This window comes from Elaeis guineensis, chromosome 3, assembly GCF_000442705.2.
Source record: "Elaeis guineensis isolate ETL-2024a chromosome 3, EG11, whole genome shotgun sequence".
NCBI lineage: Eukaryota > Viridiplantae > Streptophyta > Magnoliopsida > Arecales > Arecaceae > Elaeis > Elaeis guineensis.
Genome location: NC_025995.2, coordinates 49,866,865 through 49,882,934, shown reverse-complemented (window position 1 = coordinate 49,882,934; position 16,070 = coordinate 49,866,865). Strand labels below are relative to the sequence as shown.

Sequence of the window (16,070 nt, the reverse complement as noted above, 5' to 3'; positions counted from 1 at the left end):
TATTATTATTATTATATATTATTTAAAATATTCTTTAATTTTTATCATATTATTTTTTATTTTTTATCATACTATTTGTACTTTTATTTTTATTTAAAAAATATAAAAAATAAAAAAAAATAAAACTTGACATATGATATTGTGAAAGATTATCCTATAATCTTACGTATCAATAAAGAATGCCACCCCTAATATTCGTGTATCACTTTACTATTATTATATAGATAGATCGATTTAAACTATTTTTTATTTTTTTATCATACTATTTATATTTTTATTTTTATTTAAAAATATAAAAAATAAAACTTGACATATGACATTGTAGGACATTATCCTATAATCTTACGTGCTAACACAGAATGTCACCTCTAATGCTCATGTATCGCTTTATGATTATTATATATATATAAATTTTTATTTTTTTTATCATACTATTTGTACTTTTATTTTTTATTTAAAAATATAAAAATAAAAATTAATATGTAACATTGTGGAAGATTATTTTATAATCTTACGTGTCAACACAGAATGCCATCCCTAATACCTATGTATCGCTTTACTATTATTATATAGATAGATTTAAAATACTTTTTTATTTTTTATCATACTATTTTATTTTTATTTTTTATTTAAAAAATAAAACTTGAGACGTAACATTGCAGAAGATTATCCATAATCTTACGTGTTAACACGGAATACCACTCTTAATATCCATTTATCGCTTTACTATTTTTTTATATATATAATATATATATATATATTTAAAATATTCTTTATTTTATTATCATACTATTTATGTTTTTAATTTTTATTTAAAAAATATAAAAAATAAAACTTAATATTTGATATTTCGAAAGATTATCCTATAATCTTACGTGTCAACACAGAATGCCACTTCTAATATCCATGTATCGCTTTACTATTATTATATATATATAAATAAATTTAAAATATTTTTTATTTTTTATCATACTTTTATTTTTTATTTAAAAAATAAAAAAAAATAGAACCTAACACGTGGTGTTATGGGATATTATTTTATAATCTTACGTATCAAAATGAAATACCATCCCTAATATCTGTATATCTCTTTACTATTATTATATAGATAAAATTTTTTATTTTTTATCATGATATTTATATTTATATTTTTTATTTAAAAAATTAAAATAAAAAAATAAAATTTGATACGTAACGTTGCAGGAGATTATCTTATAATCTTATATGTCAACCCAGAATACCACCTCTAATATCCGTATATCACTTTACTATTATTATATAAATAATTTTTTTATCATACCATTTATATTTATATTTTTATTTAAAAAATATATAAAAAAACTTGACACATGATGTTATAAAAAAATATTTTATAATCTTATATTTCTACACAGAATACCACTTCTAACGGTGTCAATACAAAATATCATCCCTAATATCCATATATCATTTTATTATTATTATAGATAAATTTAAAATATTTTTAATTTTTTTATCATACTATTTATATTTTTATTTTTTATTAAAAAATATATAAAAAAAATTTGACACATAACATTGTAAAAAATTATCCAATAACCTTATGTGTCAACATAAAATACCACCTCTAATACTTATTTATCATTTTATAATTATTATATAGATTATATTTTCATAAAAATATTTTTTCCCGATCTCTCCCATTTGAAAATTCCAACCAAATGAAAAAAAATCTACTTCCCACCGACCACACTCTACCAGTGACAAATTGTTCATGAGCCGTAGAATAGGCAAGACCACAAAGATCCATTTTAATCATACTATAACCACCTGGAAAATAAGTAGGACAGTTTAACCATGGCCCAGACCAGAATGGAAAACAAATAACCAAACCTGAAAACTTCAGATCAGACCTTACATACAGGACATGAAAGATATTGGATCATAACAATGCTCATCCCACATTATCTCATGTCAGCAGCTAAAAGAGAATCAACAACAGAAATACTCAGACAAGTATACAGCACAGATCCCGGCTGACAGGAATGACGTGAATAATGGTCCATTGCTTCTCGCTGAACGACAAAACTCTCAGGCAAACAAGCAGCGTGGTAACCTGCAGAGTGACGGCAGACAAATTTATACTCTTGATTCAATGAGGAAAATATATCAAACAAGTACTCTCCTGGGGAAGCAGACATACCCGTAAAAACATGCCAACTTTTTAATACAATATTTCACTCCAGGTCTCAAGTCCCTGGAGCTGGGGAAGGAGCAGCAGCAGGTGGAGCCTGCTTATTTACAAGGGGAGACAGTGCCTTGACCACGATACTCATATTGGGCCTAAACTCGGCTTCATATTGCACGCACAGAGCTGCCACTGCTGCAAGCTGCAGCGGAATACAGAACCAAAGTCTCAATTGAGCTACAAGAATTTGATGAGTTGTCCAACAAAAACATTCCACGTTTAGTAAGGCAGGTTTTTTTGCAATCCTCACTAATAACTAGTAACAGCTATTAGTACGTGATCACAGGTAAAGGCATGATTGCCCACCACAACAGCAAAAACACAAGCAGGCACGCATGCACGCACGCGCGCACACAGATAGAAAGATAGATAGATATATAAATAGACAGATACAATTAACAATTTAATTGAGCTACAGGAATTAGATGAGTTGTCCAAGAAAACCATTCAATGTTTAGTGAAGCAGTTTTTCTTGCAACTCTAACTAATAACTAGTAACAACCATAAGTGCATGATCGCAGGTTAAGGCATGAGCACCCGCCACAACAGCAAGCACACAAGCAGGCATGCCTGCAAAGACACACAAAGATGGATGGATAGATAGATAGAGAGAGAGAGAGAGAGAGACCTTAGCTACTCCTTTTGGTGGATACTCTCCCTTCAACCTTGGATCCACACATTGTTTGACCTTGTCCTCGCTCAATCTTGGAGTTGCCTGTATTGAGAAGAAACCAAAAAAAAGAAAAAAAAGGTTAGATTGGATTGGTTTATATTACCAGCCATTATGCAAAAATGAGACAGCCGGGGCCACACACTGCATGTTGGCACTCATCCCACCAGTGGCATGGAGTTAATTCTTCCCCTACCGTGGAGGCCCAACCAGATTCCACCATTAACACAATTCCCACTGAGTGGACATGGAGACGAAAGCAGTAATGATCTACACATTTGTGCATAAGCTCTCTCCGTGCATGCGCTATTCCCTCAATATTGTATCTATATAAAGATCTGATGCCCAGATGATACCAGCCAAAGAGTAAGAATTGGTTTAACAAAAGAGAAGGAAGAGAGAAGTGGAAGGGATTAAAAGATGCATTAAAATCCAAGTATCCAACAATCCCCAGATTTTGAGGACATCATATTTCAATTGTGAAGCAATTGCAGAATGCCGAGAATCTCGGAAATGTGGGATCAACACACACCCCCCTCTCCCCTCCTTATTTTTCCAAACCCCTTAACCTACTTCTCCATCAACTTGCCTCCACCCAGCCCTTCCCACCCTTGTTGGAAGATAGCACACGTGGATGCCAGTTCGGCATCCATAGAGACCCTAAGTGTTGGGAGAAGATATAGAGCTTGGCTTCTGTTTGATAGCACAGGTCAAGTTCGATTCCCTATTTCCATATGTGGATTCAAGGAATCTAAAATATAGGGTGGTTCTCTGCATATACAGTATTCTTTTAAAGGTTGAAATATCGGTTCCCAACAAAGCTTAAGAACTCCAAAACTGTTGTTCCTAGAACAGAAGATAACAATTCTTGGGCTCTGGAAACAAAATAGCAGTGCAAGAAATTGGGGGTTTGAAGTGGCAGCTCCAAATTGCAATGAAGCCTCGGTTGAGAGCGGACACACCAATCACTGTCAAGGTAAAACTAAACTGACAGGTGCTGTTTCAGTTATCTAGCATCAACTGGAATCAGATCAAATCAGTATTCACATAAAGAAATTCTAAAAACATCAGACCTATATTCAAATGATATAGTGATAAGAAAACAGTGATTAGACAATTAATAGTGTTGAAAGAGTTGGACGGAATTATATATAATTATTATTATAGAAAGAGAGACATAATTAAATGATCAATAGACCATATATGGCTTCTTTAAGGATTTGCTGATTGTGGAGTGGAAGGCCACAATGGAGTGCCAACAACTTGGAAAATGCAACTTGATTCAAGTTAATCAGTGTTCCAGGAAAAGGAATTGACTTTTGCAGTTTGTGTACAAAAACAGACTTTTTTTCATTTTTAAATTGCTGTATTTGCCTGGCAATCTCTTTGTAGCAGATGGATCACAATTGCTCCTTATCATAGAGTTTCTTTCTTTTTTAATCACATAATATTATCTACACAAAAAAATGTAATTATGCAAGCAATAGTCATCTATGCAACAGCAGCTTACCCAAGTAACCAGACTCTGCTGCCCTCTAGGCATCGTATGATCCACTGGTTTCCTGCCGGTCAGAAGCTCCAAAAGAACTACACCAAAGCTATACACGTCACTTTTCTGGGTCAGCTGGCCAGTCATAGCATACCTGCACAAGTTTTGCCATATCACGGCTATTAATAATCAAATAAAACACTCACCTACGTCATGTTAAGCATACATTTGTATCCACATGGAAGGTCCATAGGCCCATGTTTTATCAGGTCTCATGAAAAACAAATGATGCCAACGCTTTCGTCAATCTATTAAGGAAAATTGGATGACCATAAGAGAACAAGACAAGGCAACTTTACAGAAAAATATTGAAAGGCAGCACAACCAAGTGAGAGTTACAGAGGTAACTCAAACAAAAGGATGTTTTGAAAAGGAAGATGAAGGGGAAAGACAGAGTGCATATATGTGGGGGAACATAAGAAAGACATGAAAGAAAAGGTAAAAATGTAAAGAATTTGCATGAGTGAAAAGACCATTCTAAGCCACCAAACTTAGGCCAGATTCATTAATGTGAAATCGGATGATTTCTAATGCCTTCAAGCATGTGAATGCAACCATGGAAGAGAAATGGAGCTCAGTATTAAAAAAAAAAGAAAGGAAATTTGTACAGGCCAAAATTGACTCTGATGATTCTGGTTTGACACCCTAACCAGTCTAAATCTAAAAATCAAGTCCATCCGAGAATCATTGATTGGAATATTAGAGATACCTCTCTCTCCGACCAAATAACCTTTGCAAAATCCACCCACACCATCAGAGACCTTGCCAATAGGAACAGCATACCTCTTAGTTCAACAATTCTTGCAAGTTTCATCACAACTTAAAAGTGCTCAATTAGTAGGATTTACTAATTCTCTACCAAATGAACCAACGGCAACATGCATGTCAAATTTCAGGACCAATCTTCCAGATTCAATGGTTAAATCACCGAACAGTAAGAATCCACATATTTGTGTTGCATAATGATTCATTCATATGTTGTAAAAATAAGACCGAAATTGTTTGACCTTGATAAATGCAATACATTGACATAACAGTCTCCTCTTTTTCTCGCAATTCTTACGCTAAAACTTGCATTGTGATTTGATATTTCTAGTTCAGCAAAATTGATGGGCCACGATGTTTAATTTCACATTAGAAGTGATGCAAACTGCATTTGGACTCCTCATAAAACTTTACAGTAGTTAATTCTTAGAGGACCCACCACCTTAAACTTCACAATTCTTATAATAATAGCATAATCTCACCACCGCAAACAAAGATGGTTGCATCACATTTCAACCTTGGTAATGTGCTAGAATTATATAAAGTCATGATGGGGAAACCAACAATTCACAGGCCTTCTCACACTAGGAAGAACACCCCTTTCCTTTGACATACTCTTCATTAAATTCCATCCATAATTCACCTCTCCGCTCCCTGCCAACATTGCCCAATCTCCAACTCCTCAAGACAGGATATCCCCATTCTAAACCAAAAACTAGCATAGATAATTCTTACACGTCCTCAAGTCACTCTCCTCTATCCTCATGTTGAAATCCATTTCCTTGAAACTTTTTCTGCTCACTATTAGTACTACTCAGAGTCTCAAATCATTATGGAGAAAGACTAAGAGAACAACACCCTCGATGGAATATGACATACTAGAGTTTATCAATTAAACCTTCACCTAAAAAATGTCAGAAAAATCAACCAACTAGCAGCACTACAGCCAGCTTATATAAACAAAAAGTCCATAGTGTTTGATCTTATAATAAAGACCACCAACTTCACACTTTTCATGATGACCAAGGTTTATGCAATTCCCAAGGCAGTTGACAGCCCAGTTACTACAATGGAGGCATAAAGCTGGAAAATGCAAACTATGCAGCACAACTATAAGTTACATAAATGACCTAGTTAATCTGGGTCATAAAGTAACTATGCAAACTATGAGAATAAAAGGATCTATATAATAATGAAGTAAATATAATTTGTTATGCCCTATACAACTGCATAAATTATCTGAGTTGTGATTACTCTGGTGCATGATAACCGAAGGTCCCCCAAGACACGAGTAGAATGAAGACGAGCAGCCCATATCGGGAGCTGATTTGAAAGATTAAAATCTGCATTTTTGCTTTGAAGTCCTCAAATAAAAGGACATTGCTTGATCTGATATCAGATGTATTATAGAAGGCTGAACCTTCTCATGAAGATACTCCCAGCCCCTTAGCTGCATCAATAGCAATTCTCACCCGTTGCATCCAGTCAAGAACAGGACCCAGGTTGAGCACCCTGGACTCCTTTTCTACCTGTAGATCCACCAAGAATAACAACATTTGTTTCTCATAAAACAAGAACAGTCCAATCAGATGTATATTACAGGACCAGAGGTCATACCATGCAAAACATCATGCAGCGAACCCATGGTTGCATATTCATAGGCCACAAACGTAGATTCCCTTCCACACAATACCCAAGCATTTCAAGCACATTTTCATGCTTCACTTTGATACCGGTTGAGATCTATCCAGAAAAATGAAATGAATTCTCAAAAGCCAAAGTTCCAGTGATGGGGTGACAGATATTAAACCATGGTCTCCCTAACCTGATAAGTCAAGCTTTCATAAAATGAGAGGCAAAGAGATTTTGTTAAAATATTGGCGAACAGACCTGGGTCAAAAATTCATTGTTGGACTCAGGCTCTGATGCAGCATCAAGTTTTTTTAATGCCACTTGTTTGCCACTGTTTAAAGTTGCAAAATAGCTCTTCCATATGATCCTTCACCACCTAAAACTTTGACCCAAAATTGTCAGTCTTTCTTTCAGCTCATCTAATGACAATGCAGGCACTTCAATGGGAGGCGGTGCTCTTTGGGTTTCGCTTTTGGCAACAGCAGACAGCTTTGAAACCTTTTGCATTCCTGGAAACCAAATTTAAACCAAAAAAAGAAGCATCAGAATAGAAACAACAGAATTGACACAAGAACAGCACAGGAGACAACATTCATCCGAAGAAGAAAAAAAGGCACGAAGTCATCTTAAAATTTGGCACAGCACCATTTATCAAGAAAAAAAAAAAAAAAAACTCATGGTGAATTCGCATTTAACCTAATGCCTTATTTAAATGAACATGTACATCACTAATAAGAGTCAGGCCTATGATACATTCAGCCCATCAACAGATGAGATGGGGTTCCCTAGAAGTTGGGTATCAAATTGTGTAGGAAACTAGCAGATCCAATTGCATTAGTAAGAATCCAAGCTGCAAAGATTAAACTTGCTATTTCAAGGTCAAGAATGTATATTTTACGATATAGAAGGTTTCATCATGTTAGATTCAAGATGCAATCAAATTAGGTCCAACTAACACGTACACATCTTGTACTTCAAGCATGCAAGTAGGGTTATCAGTGTATTGAAACAACATGGTTTGCCTGCAAGCTACCAATTGAGAGTACCAACGGATACAAGGTTCAAAAGCTGAACCATATAGGTTCTGTTTACCATATAGATTAAACTTGCTATTTCAAGGCCAAAGAGCAATGTATATTTTACGATACAGAAGGTTTCATCATATTAGATTCAAGATGTAATCAAATTAGGTCATACTAACACATACACGTCTTGCACTTCAAGCATGCAAGTAGGGTTATCAGTGTATTGAAACAACACGGTTTGCCTGCAAGCTACCAATTGAGAGTACCAACAGATACAAGGTTCAAAAGCTGAACCATATAGGTTCTGTTTACCATATAGATTAAACTTGCTATTTCAAGGCCAAAGAGCAATGTATATTTTACGATACAGAAGGTTTCATCATATTAGATTCAAGATGTAATCAAATTAGGTCATACTAACACATACACGTCTTGCACTTCAAGCATGCAAGTAGGGTTATGAGTGTACTGAAACAACACAGTTTGCCTGCAAGCTACAGATTGAGAGCACCAACTGATACAAGCTCATTGGTTCAAAAGCTGAACCATATAGGTTCTGTTTATGAAAATGAGCTTATGCAAAGCCTTGGGTGGGCTTGACAAAATATGGGGATAATTTATTATGTACAAAACTAGAACAAGAAGAAAAGTGAAAACAAGGATATGTATACATATTTTAAGTTTCATCCCAAGTAAATGGTCAGATACATAATTATTTTAATTTCTTTGCAATATCAAGCCATGGACTTTAGGAACTTAGCAAAACTAGGCCTAACTTGTCACACCAACTGAGAACGAGCAAGTAGAGCCTCAACTTATAGTCCCGCACAACCAAAATTTCTAAGCATAAACCAATCTCCACACAAGAATTTTAAGCCCAGAAACTCTCAGCTTGTACGCAGGCTGACTTGCATTAGCGTTAGGTTATGATGTCAGAATTCACTGGCAGAAAAATTGAAGGTTTCAACTTCCCATATGATTCCATAAGAATGAATGGAAGCAACCACTCAAGGACCATAATTGCACAATTAGGAAATGTAACTATGATTATGACCCCACCTAATGACAAGTAAAGAACTATACTCCACCTAAATAGGGAAGAAATTACAAACTACAGAAAACATTATTTAATGAAAATATACAGCAAACTTGTCATCACATAATATGTGCATTCAGAAATCATACAAATGAATGGAGACATGAAGATAAGCAAGCATTAAATCAAGGCACATTCTCATGATTAAGAAAAAAAGAAGCATCACAATTACAAAGTAAAAGATACCCAAAGAAAATATAGAAAATATACAAGGGAGAGGATCCAAACAGATATTTATCAAAGCTATAAAAGCCCCACCAAAATCAAGGGAGATTTAAATTGGTTAGTCTAGAGAGATACTCAAAACAACAATTTCTTAAACTTGAGCATCAACAAGAAGTGAGACCTCCAAAATTATCTTATTTGTTTCTTTCTCAACCTTCCAGCATAGGACATGCATGATGGAGCACTAATATTACAGAAAAAAAAAAAAAAAACAGCTAACTGCAAAAATGGTAGCAGAAACAGTGTTGATTTCTTGAAAATGCAGAGGAAAAACAACATACCATCTATATGATCTGATGGGCTTTTCAGGTATTCATTATCATGAGCATGATAAGGCTCGTCCATTTGACAAGAACAGCACAGCCAGCGCCGCATGTTGCACCTTTTCTTTCTACGTTTATTATGTGGTGCAAACACCTAAACATCAGAAATATTCAATATCACATAATTAATGATACAACTATTACATATTAACATACAGATTGCAAATATGCGTTTGATAGCCAATGCAAGGACATGAGATGAAGTCAAGGTTTTGAAAGGCTACACAATAAGGTTTAATTATGTCCAACAATATCTACTTATAGATGATATCACAATGTCTCTCTCATGGTTGACTGTACCAGTGCATACTACCCCGACGCGGGCATACCATTCCATACCTATACCAAACTGAGACTCTACATGAAGCATAAGTCTTAGCATGCCGAACTGACCCCCAAACAGAGTGTACTGACACTATATTGGCATGGTACCCGGAAGTACGAAGATGGAAAATCTTAGTCTCTTCTCTTCTAGAACATACATACATGCATGTCCATGACTAAGTTCTTATAATCTCATAACCCAGTTGTAACATAGGCAGAACATTTAGCCAACACCATGGAAACGTATATAAATGAGGCTCTGGGACATAACAGGAAACAGCATATGCCATCAATTTATGTCAGCCATTGTAATGTGGTACACTCCGCACCACAGACCTGTGGGTCCAGAAACTGGTGGAATTTCAATTTCTGGATAATAATATTCATATTATTAATTGGGACTTCAAATATTCGCCAACTAACAATAATATTGGATGGCACCAAAAAAAAAGAAAAAGAAAAAGTCAAACAGATGAAAAAAAAAAGGGCCCCTCTTCTCCCTCCCCTGTGAACAAAAATTGCAATCAATCGCTTTCAAAGATCTCTTGCCCAACCCTCCCACATATTCCAAAGAATTCTCCCATGAATCCAAAATCCCAAAATCCCACAAAAACCCTTGAATTTAAGCAAACCATCTCAAGTTAAAGCCCCCGAGCAAAGAAAAAAACGATCAAAAAGCAAGAGCACGCAAACGCATGAACCCGCTCATAAGACAAAGCCATCCAAATTCCAAACAGGGCAGCAAAGAGCAATACCCGACAAGGAAATCGACCAAATCCTCACGAAAAACGTCCAGATCCGGCAAAGATTTAGGATTCTCAACCAATCACTGTTCCCAAGCGCGTACTTACGATCCTTTCCCCTTTACTTCAATCTAACAGGCCTATTTAAAGGGAATCCGAACCGAAACAAAAGAATCGAAACAAACAACAACGGGAAAAACCAGAGAGATCGGGATTGCATCAAGAAGGCGGGCGAGAGATGGAGGGATTTTAGGACCTGAAACCGGCGGCGGATGCGAGCGCGTTCTTGGCACGACAGGGGGAAAGGATTAGGGATAGGACTCCGGGGGACAAAGCGACTTCTTCCCGAGAGAGAAAGGGGGGAAGGCGCCTCAAAAAGGGTTGGGGTAGGGGAGATGCGAGCGAAGAAGGCGGTGCCGGGAAAAGCCGAATCATACCGCCAGCGGAGCTCGCACCATACAGCACACAACACCGCCACAACGGTTTTTATTTGATGTGCCAGCTCGCTTTCTTTTTTTTTTTTTTTTTTTTTTTTCTCTTTTTCTTTTTGAAAAAAGAGAAAGATGGGAGATGCTAAAATATCCATTCGTGTTCTAAATAGTAATGGATTGTTAGAAACACGGAATCCGTTAGGACACTGGTTTCGGCTGGGCTTCCCGTTGTTTGGTGCGAATATTGTACTGTCATATAAAAATATATTATCTTTTGACACGGTTCTTTCTCTAAGATTTAGTTTTCTAATGATAATGAAGACTCGGACTATAAGAATTTTATCCAAAATACTTACCGTATTTCATAAAAATTATAAATTTAAATTAATATAAAATATAAATTGGATGGGACTAAATCTATCTCTATAAATATCAATTGGCTGGACTGAATACCCTATGGAGAAAAAAAAAATCTTAGGATCACAGTAGACTGACAATAAATTATTCTTTGAAATTCAAATTGATATGGTAATAAAATTAATCTGAAATATTTATAGATACGGTCTAGTTCTTTCTATATATACTTATCTGTAACTAGTTATATTAGTCAAATTTAATGGTTCAATAAGATTTTCAATTCATTCATCCAAATAAATTATTATCCTAATTTATGTGATTGTATTAATCCATATCTATAATTTTTATGAAATTTTAGGTCTCTTAATAATAGTTAAAATAAGAACTTTCATATTTCATGAAAGCATGTTGCAGTTTCGTTTGTCATTTTTTTTAGATTATTCATTTATTATATAAAAAATGATTTTTTTTATTGTTTATTATGTATAAATAATAAATTAAAATCACTTTATATGAACAGGACCAAAGTTTATCCAATAGTTGTAGTGCTAAAATTACCACCGTATGGAGTGGGGCTTGCTTTCTTTAGATTATTCATTTATAATATAAAATATGTTTTTATCCGTCATTTATGATGTATGCTGCGATGCGAAAATGATGCATATAGGTGGAAAGAAGCAACGAGATATGTGGGGTGTGCGCGCTCGCGCGCGTAAGCATGAACAGATTTTTAATATTTATATAATTTAATAAATCATTGTAAGTTTTAAGCCTATTGCTCTTGTTTTTTTATTTTAGAGAGCAAGAGAGAATTTTTCATCATTTTTCAGTTTGATAGACCGGTAATATACTCTAACACTCATATCTCCTGTTGTCTTAAACCGATGGTGTGCATCTATCATGTTATATTTATCTAAGGATTCATTCAATTGGGGTCTATCTGACACATAAAAATAAATTATGTACCATATCATCATATTTGATATGAAAAATATAAGTGAATGAGGGTAAAAAATTTATAGATTTCATATTTATTTTTTTTAAAAAATAAATAAATATTATGAGGGGTTGGTATTTAATGAATTTTTGAATGATGGTATTATGTATTTAATAAAATATCTCTAATAGATCATGATTGCTGGATATATAGGGAATGAGACATTGATGATAATAAAAAAATAAAAAAAAATATAATTTAATCAAAAAATAGAGATATATGCTCCTGTTTGTTGAATGAAGAGTTTTTATAAAAAAAAATTAAGATGTGCATATAGTATTACGAAAAAATTATATAATTATAATCATTATATAAAAATTGATTAAAGATAATAATATAATTTTAATATTTAAAAAAATATTTTATATTGATAAATATATTTATAAATTTGATTATATTTTTTTATCTCCTTAATTTTTTTTCAATATTATCTTTTAAAATATTTTTTATCAATTAAATATTATAAAAATTATTTTTTAAATAAATAATTTTTTAAATTATATTATTTATAATGTGAATATCTCAATCAAATAGTCCTAAAAGAAATATTTTAATATTCCTAATACAAAGAAACAATGCCTTTGAAGTTTGAACAGTCAAATAAATGCTTACATTGGATGTAATAAAAGATATTTCCGTACCTGGACAAAATTTAGGGCAGGTTATATGGGACAGCAAACTAGGCAAGATGAGTTGGCTACTGGCTTCCATAACCTCCTCTTTTTTTTTTCCCACCGTCACTTACCACCTCGATCCTTATCTTCTCTCCAGCTCCACTCCCTCACTGGCACCCTCCACCTTGCCTCCAGCTTCCTCTACTCCCACTTCCCGCTGCCACATTCCCCTCCCTATTTCCACATTGTCGTCGTCCAACTGCCGTGCCCTCTTCATCTACACTCACTCACATCGGCACCATCGACTGTTTCATCTTGATGGATATGAACTTTCAGCAAGATACCAATTTTGTCTTCTGGACTTCAACCTGGAAGGATCTATTAGTCTTTTGCTCAGATAAAAGCACAATTTCGATCTGCTACGAAAAAAAAAAAAAAAAAAAAATCATAAGGAAAAGACCTTCATTAATACCATTCATGCACAGATTTGTCTTCAAGCACAAAACATATAGATGCAATAGCAGCTACTGCTGCTTTTACTTCTTTTCTCATCTTTCCTCCTCATCTGAGCTTTTAATGCCTTCAACAGTGAGCAACAACAAAAAGCTGTTAAGAGTAAGAATGTAGATAGATTGGTCTCTCTCTCTCTCTCGCCCCCCCCCCGCCCCCCGCCCGCCCCGCCCGCCCCCCCCCCCCCCCCCCCCCCCCCCCCCCTCTCACCTTCTAATTATATGAATCAAGTTCCCTCATCCTTTCAGTACTTCATGTGATTTTCTTCGTTTCCTTTGACTTCACCCAAACAGTTTGTGTATTTGGTCTTGTATCTAGATATTAGGAGGTCGTCCCAAGCAACATTTACCTTGAAGAAAGCAAAATCCACTCCTTCCTCTCTTCTCAATTAATTTCATATGGTTTAAAGTTTTATGTTTGGTGTTTTGGAAGGGGAACTATTACGGAGAGGGAAGCCTTCGCTTAGACACTGCCTAGAAGAGATACCTGAATGAGTGGTTTATGTTGGCCTGGTCCATGGTTTGGATTGTGACCAAGAGGGGAGAAGAGAGACATGCAAGTTAGCCTGATTCGGAGTTATTCTGGGGTAATTCAAGCATTATTCCAGTGAAAGCTCGGTTTAGTTGCAGATTGTTCTGTTCAAGCCAGATTCAAAGGCAGATTGGTGCCATTGGATGCGGATATGGTCTGATTTTGGGATTAATTCGTTAAATTGTTGGTTTATTTCAAACAAGTTACCCGCTTATCCATGTACAGTGTACTAGCACACAAATTAAGTTTTTTTTTAAAAAAAAATGTTGTAATGATTATTTATTTTAAATGGATCAAAGATTCAAATCAAATCTGAATTTAATTACTATTAAATTGGTCTGGGCGAGGGTGCCAATTGTTTAGTTGGTAAAAATAGGTTGGGTTTTGGACATCAGTAAGCCAGGTTTAATCCTGACCCGTTCCTGATCCCTTGATTTAGCCAAGCTTCTCCCATCCTATTTCTAGTCAGTACATTTTGATCTATTGGGCATGACCAGTGCACAGGCTAATCCTAATTTTAATTAGTAGTTGCTTAAGGCTGTTTCTAGTTTAGGAATAAGATAAATTAGAATAGATATGTCTATACAATGTTTTTAACATGGTGGTATGTGTATATTGGGTATAGATAGGGGCCATGCAAGTCAAAGCTTCCCTTAATGTGTATGTGATCTTTGTGAGTCAGGTTTTGGTTGGATAAACTTTATCCAACGTGGATATATATATATATATATATATATAGATGAAAATTTACATGAATCTATCTTCGTACTCGTACTCAAAAACTCCTAAGCCGGCAAATTCTTATGGCAGACCATCTAAAATGTGCATTTTTAACATCCCTTTTCTTGTAAAATGTCATTGTCTCATGATCAATAAAAAAATGATCTGAATTAGAAATTCAGATTAATATCCATGCCTCTTTTCCAGAACGAGTAAATTCTCCATAGAAAAAATTGGTGAGCGCTTATCCTCTTCAATGCTTGCCCAAGCACTTTAGAAAAGATTTTTTTTTTTTAAAACAAAATCGAAACAATTCATCGGTAACCTGATGACGAAGGATAATTAACAAACGTAGCTATAAATACCATCAAAAGTTGAATTCATTATATATATATTACCATGTCACCTTGGTGCTTTGAATATCTCGCAAGCCAATATCTTCCTACCGTAGCCAAAATCAAAACTTTCAACTCCTTCTAATCAATAACTAAGAGAAAGACAAAATCTAAAGCTTGTAATCACCACTGAATTAGAATCATGAAAAGAGGGGGGAAAGAAAAAAAAAATTCAATTAGTATTTGCTACGTGCTACATCATCTAAACAAAAAGACTAGTTATTCTGTTGGCTAGATTCCATGCAGTTATGACTTAACCATTGCTATATTTTTATAGCATCTTTGTATGCGTGGTTGTTATTGCAAAGTTTGGAATTTGATGACTCTTCTTCGTTCATATGCCAATCTTTGGTGCAACTTATTCTTAAAAAATTGAATGGGATGGTTGCCAGATTCTCGTGTAGAAACATATATTTTTTTTTATCAATTTATCTAAATGGCTTGTCGCTACCCACACGAACGTCAACGGTCCTTTAATTTTTGGCTTGTTTGGACACGTGGGGTTGGTGTGCTTTCACATATTTGAACAGGCAAAAACACGAGCCTTTTGTCCATTTGCTCCAATATTGTTTCTTAGCTCTGTGATGCTTTACCATATATTTGATGGTATAGCTCACCAAAAGCCCTTGGCAGTTGGCATTCACCACTATTATTCTTTTTCTTGAGCAACTCCACTATTAATATTCTTTAGCAACTCCTTTATCCTCCAGCGCATAGGGTTACAATTTATAACTCCAGCAGTCAATCTGACCCACAACGGACTCATTTTAAATAGGCTAGGTTAGTATAATTGAGTTTGGGTCATAAATTTAGTCAATATATTTAGACCATTTATTAGATTGATCGGTTTCATATTTAGATCTTTTATTTGTATAACTCATTTTAATCTATTTAATAATTAAATCAAGTTATGATTTCAACCATTTAATCCATTTA

At 34.7% G+C, this 16,070-nt stretch overlaps 1 pseudogene; it reads right to left on the bottom strand.

Annotated features, from left to right (window-relative positions):
- Positions 1 to 1,766: 1,766 nt before the first annotated feature.
- Positions 1,767 to 13,255, bottom strand: LOC140856226 (PTI1-like tyrosine-protein kinase 1; annotated as a pseudogene).
- Between the last annotated feature and the right edge of the window lie 2,815 nt (positions 13,256 to 16,070).